The following is a 12958-nucleotide window of genomic DNA, read 5'->3' on the forward strand; positions in this document are numbered from 1 at the left end:
AAAGTGATTGCAGCCCTTGCCCAGATCAGTGTGCTGCACAGGACGTCTGGCCTAACTACAGCCACTCATTAAGTGTTTACCACGCGCCAGGAGCTCTCCTGAGCTCGTACTCATCATCTCATTAACTCTGACACTGAGCTCTTCAGGTAGGTTTAGCATCCTCATTTTACAGGCAAGGAAAATAAGGTACCAAAAAAGGTTAGATGATTTACTCAAGGTCCTGTGGCTCATAATGAGACCAAACCAGAAGCCAAATCCTATTATGTGTGACTTCATGGGCCTAGCTTTTACTCACCATTTGATACTGTCCCATGATCCTTGAGGTGGAAGGCAACCCTGCCTCCAAGCCCACGAGGACAGGCAGGTTCAAAGGCTCACTGTTCCCAGGGGAGACTCAGAACTAATTCACCAGAACTAACATTCAAATGATTGTCGTTCCCCCAAGTTAACTACCAACTCCTGTGATATTGTCATTGTACAGGATGATTGTGAGAGGGGCTCTTAGGCGATGGCCTTCAAACACACACACACACACACACACACAAACACACACACACACACACAGACACTATACCCACCATTTTCTATTCCAACCCTGCCTGTGTGGAGAGAGTAGGCAGACATGGCTGATTCATAGGATCTTCGAGAGGAAACAGACCTTGTCTGTCAGACTGTTAGCTCTCTTTCCCACTTAACCCAGGAATTCTGTTTCTTCCCGGTGTCCCACAGTGATGGTGCATGTCCAACCATCATCACCCATCTGGAACACCAGGTCATTACAAAGCACCTGTATCCCACCTCCAGATAGCCTGGATCAGTGGTTGAGCTGAAGTCCTACTCTCTGTAATTCCCACCTTTGATCCTATTTCTGCCATCTGAAGCTATATACCAAAAAGTTTGTTTCCTTTTCCAACTAAAAAGAGAAAGCCCTTTGATTATTGAAGAGTGTAATCCCCCACTCCCCATTAATTTTCTCTTTTTCAGGGGAGGCATGAATACATCTTAAGATGACTCGGATTTGGGTCTTTTCACTGTCCAGAAACCCTCTTCTGGACACCAGTTAGTCAGTTCATTCCCTGGTGGTGCAGTGGTTGAGAGTCCACCTGCTGATGCAGGGGACATGGGTTCGTGACCCGGTCTGGGAAGATCCCACACGCCATGGAGCGGCTGGGCCTGTGAGCCATGGCCATTGAGCCTGTGCGTCCGAAGCCTGTGCTCTGCAACGGGAGAGGCCACAACAGTGAGAGGTCCGCAAAAAAAAAAAAAAAAGAAGAAGGTAAAAGACCTGTACTTGGAAAACTATAAAGCACTGATGAAAGAAATTGAAGACGACACAAATAGATGGAAAGATATACTGTGTTCTTGGATTGGAAGACTTAATATTGTTAAAATGACCATACTACCCAAGGCAATCTATAGGTTCAGTGCAATCCCTATCAAAATACCAATGGCATTTTTCACAGAACTAGAGCAAATAATTTTGAAATTTGTATGAAACACAAAAGACCCTAAATAGCCAACACAATCTTGAGAAAGAAGAACAGAGGTAGAGGAATCATACTCCCTGACTTTAGACTGTGCTTCCAAGCTACAGTAATCCAAACAGTATGTACCAACACAGAAACAGACACATAGATCAATGGAACAGAATAGAGAGCCCAGAAATAAACCCACACACTTATGGTCAATTAATATATGACAGAGGAGGTAGGAATATACAATGGAGAAAAGACAGTCTCTTCAATAAGTAGTGCTAGGAAAACTGGACACCTACATGTAAAAGAATGAAATTAAAACATTTTCTAACACCATATACAAAAATAAACTCAAAATGGATTAAAGACCTAAATGTTAGGTCAGAAACCACAAAGCTCCTAGAGGAAAACACAGGCAGAACACTCTTTGACATATATCATAGTAATATTTTTTTGGATCTGTCTCTTAAAACAAAGGAAATAAAAGCAAAACTAAGCATATGGGACCTAATTAAACTTAAAAGCTTTTGCACAGCAAAGGAAACCACTGACAAAATGAAAAGCCAACCTACTGAATGAGAGTATTTGCAAATGATATGATCGGTAAGGGGTTAATATCCAAAAGATATAAACAGCTCATACAGCTCAACATCAAAACAAACAAACAAACAACACAATTGAAAAACAGGCAGAAGACCTGAATAGACATTTTTCCAAAGAGAACATGCAGATGCCCAACAGGCACATGAAAAGAAGCTCAACATCGCTAGCCATCAGGGAAGTGCAAATCAAATTCACAATGAGGTATCACCTCACCCCTGTCAGAATGGCTATCATCAAAAAGAACACAAATAACAAATGTTGGCGAGGATGTGATGAAAAGGGAACCCTCATACACTGTTGGTGTAGCCACTGTGGAAAACAGTATAGAGGTTTCTCAAAAAACTAAAAAAAGAACTACTGTATGATCAAGCAGTTCCACTCCTGGGTATATATTAAAAAGAAACAAAAACGCAATACATGCACCCCAATGTTCATAGCAGCATTATTTACAATTGCCAAGATATGGAAGTAACCTAAGTGTCCATCACCAGATGAATGCATAAAGAAGATGTGATATATGTATACAATGGAATACTCCTCAGCCATAAAAAAGAATTAAATTTTGCCATTTGCAACAACGTGAATGGACTTGGAGGGTATTATTACGCTAAGTGAAATAAGTCAGACAGAGAAAGATAAATACTGGATGTTATCACTGATATGTGGAATCTAAAAAAATACAACAAACTAGTGAATATAATAAAAAGAAACAGACTCACAGGTATAAAGAACAAATTAGTGGTTACCAGTGGGGAGAGGGAAGGGGAAGGGGTAAGGGGAAGGGGTAAGTAAGGGTAGGAGATTAAGAGGTACAAACTATTGTGTATAAAATAAGCTACAATGGACTTGCCTGGTGGCGCAGTGGTTAAGAATCTGCCTGCCAATGCAGGGGACACGGGTTCAATCCCTGGTCTGGGAAGATCCCACATGCTGCGGAGCAACTAAGCCCATGTGCCACAACTACTGAGCCTGCGCTCTAGAGCCTGCGAGCCACAACTACTGAGCCCACGTGCCACAACTACTGAAGCCCGCGCACCTAGAGCCCATGCTCTGCAACAAGAGAAGCCACCCAAGTGAGAAGCCTGCACACCGCAACAAAGAGTAGCCCCAGCTCGCTGCAACTAGAGAAAGCCCCTGTGCAGCAATGAAGAACCAGTTCAGCCAAAAAAAAGACTACACACACACACACACATACACACACACACACAAAACTACAAGGATATATTGCACAACACAGGGAATATAGCCAATATTTTATAATAATTATAGAGTAAAACCTTTAAAAATCGTGAATCACTGTATTGTACACCTGTAACTTATACAACATCAACTATACATCAGTAAAAATCAATATAATTCAATTCACCATATTAACAGATAAAAAAATGAAAAAATATAGGATCATTTCAGTAGATGCCAAGAAAGCATTGGACAATACCCAACATTCGTTCATGATAAAAACTCTCAATAAACTAGAAATAAAAGGGAAATTCCTCAACCTGATAAAGAGCACCTATGAAAACACCTACAGTTAACATCATACTCAAGAGTAAAAGACTAAGTGTCTTCCTTTTAAGATAAGGAACAAGTAAGTACATCCACTGCCACACTTCCATTTAACACTGGACTGGATGTTTAAACTGATATAATAATGAAATAAAAAGAAATTAGAAAGTCATACAGATTGGAAAGGAAAAGGTAAAACTGTCTTTATTTACAGACTATGTGACTGCATATGTAGAAAAGCTAATAGAGTCTTCAAAAAAGCTACTAAAATTAATTAATGAATTCAGCAAGGTTGCAAGATAAAAACTCAATATACAAAATCATTTGATTGTATTTTTATATACTGGCAACAAAAATCTGAAATAGACATTTAAAAAGTACCATTTTACACTAGTATCAGAAATATAGAAGTTAGGGATAAATTTGACAAAAGATGTACATTGACAAAGACAAAAGATGTCTGCAATAAATTAAAGAGGACCTAAATAAATGGAGAGATATGTCAAATCATCGAATAGAAGACTTACTATTGCTAAGGTGTCAGTTCTTTCCAAAATGACCTATAAGTTCAAAGCAATCTCTATCAAAATCCTAGCAGAATTTTTTGGGTAGAAACTGATAATCTGATTCTAATATATAAATGAGAATGAAAAAAATTGAATAGTCAAATGCGATTGATTCTTTTTTTTTTTTGCGGCACACAGGCCTCTCACTCTTGTGGCCTCTCCCACTAAGGAGCACAGGCTTTGGATGCACAGGCTCAGCGGCCACGGCTCACGGGCCCAGCCGCTCCGCGGCATGTGGGATCTTCCCGGACCGGGGCACGAACCCGTGTCCCCTGCATCGGCAGGCGGACTCTCAACCACTGCGCCACCAGGGAAGCCTGCAATTGATTCTTATTATTCACGATAGTTATGGTTTATAAGTCTCTGTTAACACTGAAATAGTGATTACTGGATCATCGTTCCTAAGGGAAGTACAGGGTTCGTTTCCTGAGAGCTTCTGGCCACAACATTTCGCCAGTCAATACAGAACCTTGTTTTATGGGTGTTTCTGTTTAAAGACACCTTATTGAGTGTATATTGTTGATTCACTAACATTGAACTCACAGCCAACAGCACTATTACTCATGCCAGAATGAAGCTCATCTAACACACATCTTTCCTCCAAAAGGCACATCACGGCCTTCTTGCCTTAGGAACACTAGACAGCACTTCAACACTACTGTTAGGGGCCATGTTACACAGTGAGGTCACCAATAGAAAGCACAAAAAATTTTAAAAATATGGCCCTAAATAGAACACCAAAAAAAAAAATGCTTATTTACAGTATGAGAGCGAAAACAAGAAGTCAGAGCATTGCTTGTTTGACCTTCACTGGGAAAGTGCATTAGGTGGCTCAATTTTTTCACCACTCTGTATAGATCCATGAATGGCCCTGAAAATGCTACAAGTATTGATTTTGGGTTCCAAGAAAAATTGTATCAAGTAGGTGAATTCACAAATACAGAATCTGCAAATAATGAGGATCAACTAAAACTTTGAAATAAAGTTGTGGGGATCAAATTATCTTACTTGAGGACTGACTGTAAAGCAGCAGTAATCAAAACAGTGCGGTATTGGTGTAACGATGGACAACACCTGAGCAGAATATAGTCCAGAAATAGACCCACACGTATATGGTGAAGTGTTCTTTGACAAAGGTGCCAAGGCAATTCATGGGGAAAAAATAATGTCATCAACAGATGGTGTTACAACAATTGGATTGCCACGTGCCAAAAAATGCACATTGACCCTTACATCACACCATACACAAAAATTTATTCAAAATTGATTTCAAATGTTAATATAGAGTAGAAACATTTAAAAGTCTAGATAAAAATGAAAGAAAAAATTTTGATGACCCTGGGTTTGGCAAGAATTTTTTAAATAGGACACAAAACATAAAAGAAAAACTCAGTAAACTGAACATCATAAAAATTAAAACATTTGCTCTTCCAAATACACTGCTACTAAAGGGAAAAAGTCAAGTCACAGACTGGAATTAAATATTTGCAAATATATATCCAACAAAGGACCTTAGAATTTATAAAGAATTCTTACAACTCAATAATAGAAAAATAAACAGCCCAGTCAAAATGGGCAAAAGATTTGAATAGACACTAAACCAAAGAAAATATATAAAGAAGAGATGCTCAAACTTATTAGATACTAAGGAAATACAAATTAAAGCCACAATGAGATACCACTATACTTCTACTAGATTGGATACATTTTAAAATATTGACCATGCCAAGTATTAGCAAAGTTGGGAACAGAATTATCATTGTTCCTGGTAGGAATGTAAAATGGTTCAACCACTTTGGAAAACAGTTCAGCAGTTTCTTACAAAGTTAAGTATGTACCTACCATAATTCCACTTTTAGGTATTTACTCAAAAGAAATTAAAGTTTATATACAAACAAATGTTTATAGCAGCTTTACTTGTAATAACCTAAAACTAGAAACAGCCCAAATCATCAACAGGTGAATTCTTAACAAATTGTGATATATGCATACAATGTAATACAACTAGGCAATGAAAAGAATGAACTATTGACCCATGCAGCAAGCTGGATGAATGTCAAAATAACCGTGTTGAGTGAAAGAAATGAGACCCCCCCCAAAAAAGAGTACATATTGTAGGATTCCATTTATATGAAATTTTAGAAAATGGTAACTAATCTATGATCAGCAGATTAGTGGTTGCCTGGGGCCAAGGGGAGAGAAGGGACAGGTGAAGGGATTACAAAGGGGCACTAGGAAACTTTGGGGACCTGGAGGTGATGGATATGTTATCTCGACTATGGTGATGATATGTTGATCTGTCAAGTTTACCAGCTTGTCTATGTTGAATATGTGTAGTTTATTGTACCTCATTTAAATTCAATAATATAGATGTATGTATATCTATGTATTTTCAGAACAGGGTGGTTTGGGAAGGTAACTGGTGCTGAGACAGAAGGCTGCAAGAGAAGAGATTGGAGAAAGTCATGGAACAATCAGGGAAGGCTTTGGGGAATAGGGGTTTTTCTAGCAAGTCGAAGAAGAGAAGAAAAATGTAGAGCTTGTTGTCTTTAGGGGATGCTAACTGTACAGACTGCCTATTTGGAATAGTTTGTTTGGGACATTAGTGGGGGATGGGGAAAGGAATTTAAGCTGGAACAAATTATGGAGTGATTTGATTCTCAAGCTGAGTTCCAGCTTCTGTCTTTGGTGGATAGAGGGGCTGAACACAGGGTGTCAAGGGGAAAACCACATTTTAGTAAATTGACCGTGGCAGTAATATATACATAGGATTAGAATTAGGATTAGATAATAGGTGCAGAAATACCATCCATCCATCCACTCATTTGTTCATTTATTCATTCAATACTTACTGATTCCCCTCTATGAGCCAGACGCTCTTGTGGTGTGTGGGAGAAAAATAAGTGTTTCCTCTTATATGTTTGAGACCCAAGACCCTCCAAGAACACTCAGATCTTGGCTTGCCTTGTGCTCTGCACGTGCAGAGCAGAACATGGACGATGAAATCAGTTTACAGTTCAAATCAGTTCAGTCAATTCAGTGCATGTGTTTCTTATGCCCATGGAGTTAATTAGGAGATCACAGCAATAATCCCCACCCCAGGGAGGAGTTTATGACCGAAGATGGGGAATGGTGGGTAGGGGGTGTTAGAATTTAAACTGATAAATAACTTAAGAGAGGAAACCTGGTTTTGCGGGGAAAGCAGTGAGTCCGGGCGAGAGCCCACACAAGTGGTTGGATGCAGCTGGAGATGAGGGTTAGCGTTCAAGAAAAATGCCTGGCTGGATACGCTTGGTGGTGGTAATTGACCCTGAAGATGGATGGAATCTTGGAGGGAGGAAGGGAGTGTGGAAAGGGGAGGTCAAGGTCTCAGCTTTGGGGCAGCCCACAAAGCTGAGACAGCGCGGAGCAAGTGCAAGAGCGAGCAGGCTGCGTGCGTGCACACAAACAGGCGGCTTTGCAGGTAAACTTGTTAGGAATGCAAATTCCCAGGCCCTACTTACCCCAGACCTACTGAATCAGGGACTCCAGGGATGCAGCCTAGGAGGGTGTCTTTTAACAGCCTTTTAAAGCCCTCTAGGGGATTCTGGTCAAGTTTGAAAACCACTGCCCCCGCTGTTTTAAACTAGATCTCTCCCTGGGAGATTCCACTCCTCAGGGAGTTCATATTGAGAACGTGATGATGTGACTGACAGCCATTTGGAAATTGCAACCCGCTCTGCCTGACTAGGGCGTTATTCGTTCACGCTTATTTATTATTTTGATCAACCTCATTCAGTCAGATTTACTTATGTTTTCAGGCTTTGTTTTGGGGATCCTCCTCTTTTCCCCTTCTGAAAAGAAAACTAAAATCTCGTTCATGAATAGGAGAACTGATTGAAAAAGAATGAAGCCGTTGGGGGAGGAGGGATGCGAGTTTGGAGCTGGAATTTGCCTGGAAGGACAGGTTTGTTTTTCTGGGTGACACGGGGTTGGTGGTGTTTCTTCCAGCGGAGAAGCACAAGGCTGCTGGCTCACATTTACTGCTGAAAGTCTTCAAATCCAAACCGCAGCTGTCAAAATAAGATTAGGGCTTTCAGACATGATGAAAGGAGGGGGATGGTCCCCAAAATGCAGGCTTAGGTTTGGCAGGTGTTTGCAGAGCCTTAAGTCCAAGTGAGTTTTCGGGGTTGGAGCAGGCAGAAATGGCATTGTTTCCCAGCTGAGTGAAATAACAGCTCTAATAATACATTTCTCTTCTCTCTCACTGTGATACATAATTTCTGATTTCTACATCTCAGGCTAAATAGCAGCAGGAGCCGTAAAAAAAAAAAAAGTGGAGCATGTCTTTAAAGGTGTCCATTTTGCTTTAAGTCCAGAGGAGAAATTAAACTGTCATTGGTGTCAATAGCATGCAATGCAGCTTGTCTAAAATTCTGAAAAGTCAGTAAAAAGCCTTTGATTTCACCCAGGATGATGTCAGGCACAGCCACTGCAGTCTTTGTCCCGTGCTTCTCATCCAGTGTAACCAGATGGAAGTTTTCCAAGATCTTCGGCCGAGGCGCTGTGCTAGGGTTTCAAGATCACACACTGAGGAAGGCCCTTAAATCTAGAATGGCTGTGAGCCTCAGGGGAGTGCTAGGGAAGGATTTGAGCATAGCCCTGAGGCCCTTAGTTATCAAATCCTCACTGATTTATTTCACTTAGGAAGACTGAGCAGATGCAGTTAACATCCCTCCTAAAATTCTCCAGGAAACTAGAGAAGCAATCGGGGCTTCCCTGGTGGCTCAGTGGTTGAGAGTCCGCCTGCCGATGCAGGGGACACGGGTTCGTTCCCTGGTCTGGGAAGATCGCACATGCCGCCGAGCGGCTGGGCCCATGAGCCATGGCTGCTGAAACTGCGCATCCGGAGCCTGTGCTCCGCAACGGGAGAGGCCACAACAGTGAGAGGCCCGCGTGCAGCAAAAAAAAAAAAAAAAGAGAAACAAGCGGATTTTGCTGACTGTCAGCTATATACACGCTAACATTTGCCCTCTGGCAAGGCATTGTTTGAGTTTGTTGAGATCTTTTGTTATAAAATTCAAAATTGCCTACTTTGCTGTGTCAGATCAATTCAGCATAGAACTCACAAACCAAAACTTAGTCACGGATACATTGATGTCATTTAAAGAAATCTGAATCTAGTGGGGGGTTTCATAGGCACCCAATAAAGTGATATTATATTAGAATTGTGATGTAGGCAAAATTCCGTTGGGGTTCACCTTTCCTCCATGATTAACTAGGCCTGCACCACCAAGACCTTTCTTTACCCTAAACTAGGAAAAAAGGAGACTAACATTTGTTGAGTACCTCCCATCGCTCAGATGCTTTATCATCTATATTATCTCATTTAACCCTGCCATAAGATGTTTTCTCCACTTAATTATTTAACCTCTATGAAAATTCAATCTCATAGAAATTACTTATATGAAGTCACACAGGTCACCTCGCTGAAGCCAGGTCTGGCTCCAAAGGCAATATTCTTTTCATTATATCTGATTGCTTCCCTTAAGCCCTATGGAAAGAAACATAACTGCCCCTTATCTCCTCCTCCAAGATTCAATCCCCTTGATCCCTACTTTTTCATATTACCTCCCTCAGGTCCTTGTATAAAATAATCTTTTCTGTGAGACCACCTTCCGACCACACTATTTAAAACAGAAGTTCCCTTTCTTCCACACTCCCAACCCCCCTTTCCTGCTTAATTTTATTCTATAGCACTTCTAATATCTAACATAATATATATTTTTACCCGTTTATGTTGTTTATGTCTTGCCCCTGTCCATGGTATGCTAGTAAATGTTTAACAACCAGGTCTCCAGGGGGCAAAGCTCCAATTTGCAATGTTCACCAATTCCTGTGTTGTCAATACTACCACCATGGCTGATTTCAAGCTACCCACTTGGCCTTGCTGAACGCAGAGTTGGGAAGAGGTGGGCACGATCTGTCAATGTGAGTCAGTAGGAGCTGGCTTCCCACTTGAATATCCACTACATGGGGACAGAGATTGATTGATTTTTTTAATCTATTTTATTCACTGTTTTTTCCCCAGCAGTTTGAGCAATTTGACAAATGAATGAATGAATGAATTCAGTCATTCAACTATAGTTTTAAAAATTGACCACATGCCAAACACCATGCTAGTTATTTGAGCTGGAGGGCTGAACAGAACAAGCACTGCCTTCAAATGGCAGGGGAAGTAGACATGAAATTAACAATTGCAAATTAAGTGTTAAATTATAACTGTGGTAAGGGAAACCGTGAAGGGAAACTTGACCTCTAAAAGGGAGTGATCAGATAAGAGCCCCCCATCCCTGAGTACTCCAGGCTGGTGACTGTCAAGTCAGATCAACACATGTCCACTAAGCACCTGCTGTGTGAAGTGTGTGGTATCACAGGCACCCTGAACACCACCGAAGACTTATCCTGTGCCTTTCAGAACTTACAGCCTGGGTAAGACTGATGAGTGAGGAATGACTGACAACCCTGTATTTCAGGTGTTGGGTCCATTCATCCATTCACAAGCACTTAATGAGCACCTACAATGTGCCAGGCACTGTGCTAGGTACCAGGGATGCAGCAGACAGCAAGGCAGCTGGTTCCTTAGCTGTCATGAGAATTCTGGTGTCTACAGCTGGGGGTGGGCTCCCCGATGTCATTGTACTCTTCTGGGAGAGGAATATCTCTTGCTGGGGACGAGGAGAGGTACAGAGACTCGGGACACATTTTATTCCCATCTCACTCATCTTCCCAGGACCCCATTTCTGATGGAGGAGATATTTTAGGACTCTAGAAACATCCCTGTTAGGAGGCAAGGGGTATGGGACTTTGTCACTGTTCATTCAGTAGGCGAACACTTATGGGGCACCAACTACATGCGCTAGGACACTGGGGAATCAAAACTGAGTCAGACCAGATCATTCTCACGGGGCAGACAGACCTGTGATCCGGTCCTTCTAACACTGTGGGCTAAATGCATAAGTGCTCTAGTGGAGCTGTGTGTATAGGGCTAGAGGAGCCCAGAGGAAGGAGACTCTAAGCCCAGCCAAGCTGAAGAAGGCTTCCTGGAGGAGGTGACATCGGGCTGAAGTCCGTAGCCATGAGTGGGGGTAACGGGGTAGAGAAGGCTTGGAAGGGTAATGGGAACTCTGAATCCACTGCTTCTCCAACGCCCAAGGTTTTATGACCCTTCAGTGAAATCCTCCCAGGCTGTGAGAAAAAAAATTCCTGTTTTCCTAAAGAATAAGGAATCATCCAAAAACATCTGTATTTGTTTCAAATGGAAGCGACTACTGCCAGAAAAACAACAAAGTTGTTTTGTGAGAACCTGGTCTGTATTCATTCCTTACTCTTTGTTTAATTAAATTAATCCTCCATGGTTTCCTTTGGGACAGTACAGATCACTAGTGGCCATAAATCCCCAGTGTTCTAAAAACAGTATGAAAGGCCTGAGGCCAGCTGGCAGGCCTGCTGTTTGTGGGATCGTTCTTCTGGAACTCCTGTTCCTACCACACTTTGCACCCTCACTTAGTGTCCGGGGTCTTTTAGCCACTTGGAGAGGGGTCCAAGGACAGCAAAACATTCTGAGATTTGCTTAAAAGAAGAATCTGAGCCTGCAGACTCAGTTGATAAAGGGGGAGGCTGACTCTTGCATCTGGGCCCCTTCCCCTTGGATGATTGTGAGGAATTTTATCCTGTAGGTTCAATGGCTCTCAACCTGGCTGCACACTGGAATTATCTGGGAGCTTTAGCAAACAGTGTTGCCTGCATCCCAGCCCCAGCTGTCTGATTTAAGGGGTTGGGCTGGGCATCAGGATTTTCCAAAGGTCCCCAGATGGTTTTAATGAGCAGCCGAGGTCATGCTCTGGTAGATGGGACCCTGTAGTGACTCATGGCTGTCCTGTTCCGGAAGGCATAAGCACCTCATTGCCTCTCTACCTACCTTATGGGGGGAAGTCTTGGGGGAAAAATGCTTATTGCTTCAAGATCCTGGTTCACTGCTGTTATTTTATTTTATAAAGACACACTTTATTTTTAATTTTTTTAATTTTAATTTTTGGCTGTGTTGAGTCTTCCTTGCTACGCACGGGCTTTCTCTAGTTGCGGCGAGCAGGGGCTACTCTTCGTTGCGGTGCACGGGCTTCTCACTGCAGTGGCTTCTCTTGTTGTAGAGCACGGGCTCTTGGCGCACGGACTTCAGTAGTTGTAGCACGCAGGCTTCAGTAGTTGTGGCTCGCGGGCTCAACTTTGGCTCGCGGGCTCTAGAGCGCAGGCTCAGTAGTTTTGGTGCACAGGCTTAGTTGCTCTGCGGCATGTGGGATCTTCCCGGACTGGGGGTCGAACCTGTGTCCCCGGCACTGGCAGGCGGATTCTTAACCACTGCACCATCAGGGAAGTCCTCACTGCTTTTAAGATGCCACTTTCAAAGGGGTTCTTTTGTAACGTTGATTGTTTTTCATTATTATAAAAGCTCTTTGTATAAGCTCTTGTTAGAAAATTCAAAAACAGATCGTTATAAATAAGAGAAAAAAATTACTTAAACTGCCACCACCCCTTTGTAACCACTGCTAGGCAGGATTCCTGCTGGACACAGAGAGGAGGCAAAGCAGCTGTGGGAGCTGAGAAGGGGGACCCAGGTGGAGAAGCTCCTACCCCCCCACCTTCAGAGATGGGCTTGGGATTTGGGGGTATGTTGTTCCAGTGTACTGGGGTGTCATTTTCCAGCCACGAGGACTTTGTGCAGGGACGCTCTCCTCCCAGTTAGGGAGCCTGGCAAGGGAGACACAGTAA

At 42.4% G+C, this 12958-nt stretch overlaps 1 protein-coding gene across 3 annotated transcripts in view; it reads left to right on the forward strand.

Annotated features, from left to right (window-relative positions):
* MATN2 (matrilin 2) overlaps positions 1–12958 on the forward strand; it is a 158950-nt gene that overhangs the window by 63115 nt on the left and 82877 nt on the right. The gene's annotated exons all lie outside the window — the stretch shown is intronic.

Source organism: Mesoplodon bidens (assembly GCF_964165515.1).
Source record: "Mesoplodon bidens genome assembly, chromosome: 16".
Classification (NCBI taxonomy): Eukaryota; Metazoa; Chordata; class Mammalia; order Artiodactyla; family Ziphiidae; genus Mesoplodon; species Mesoplodon bidens.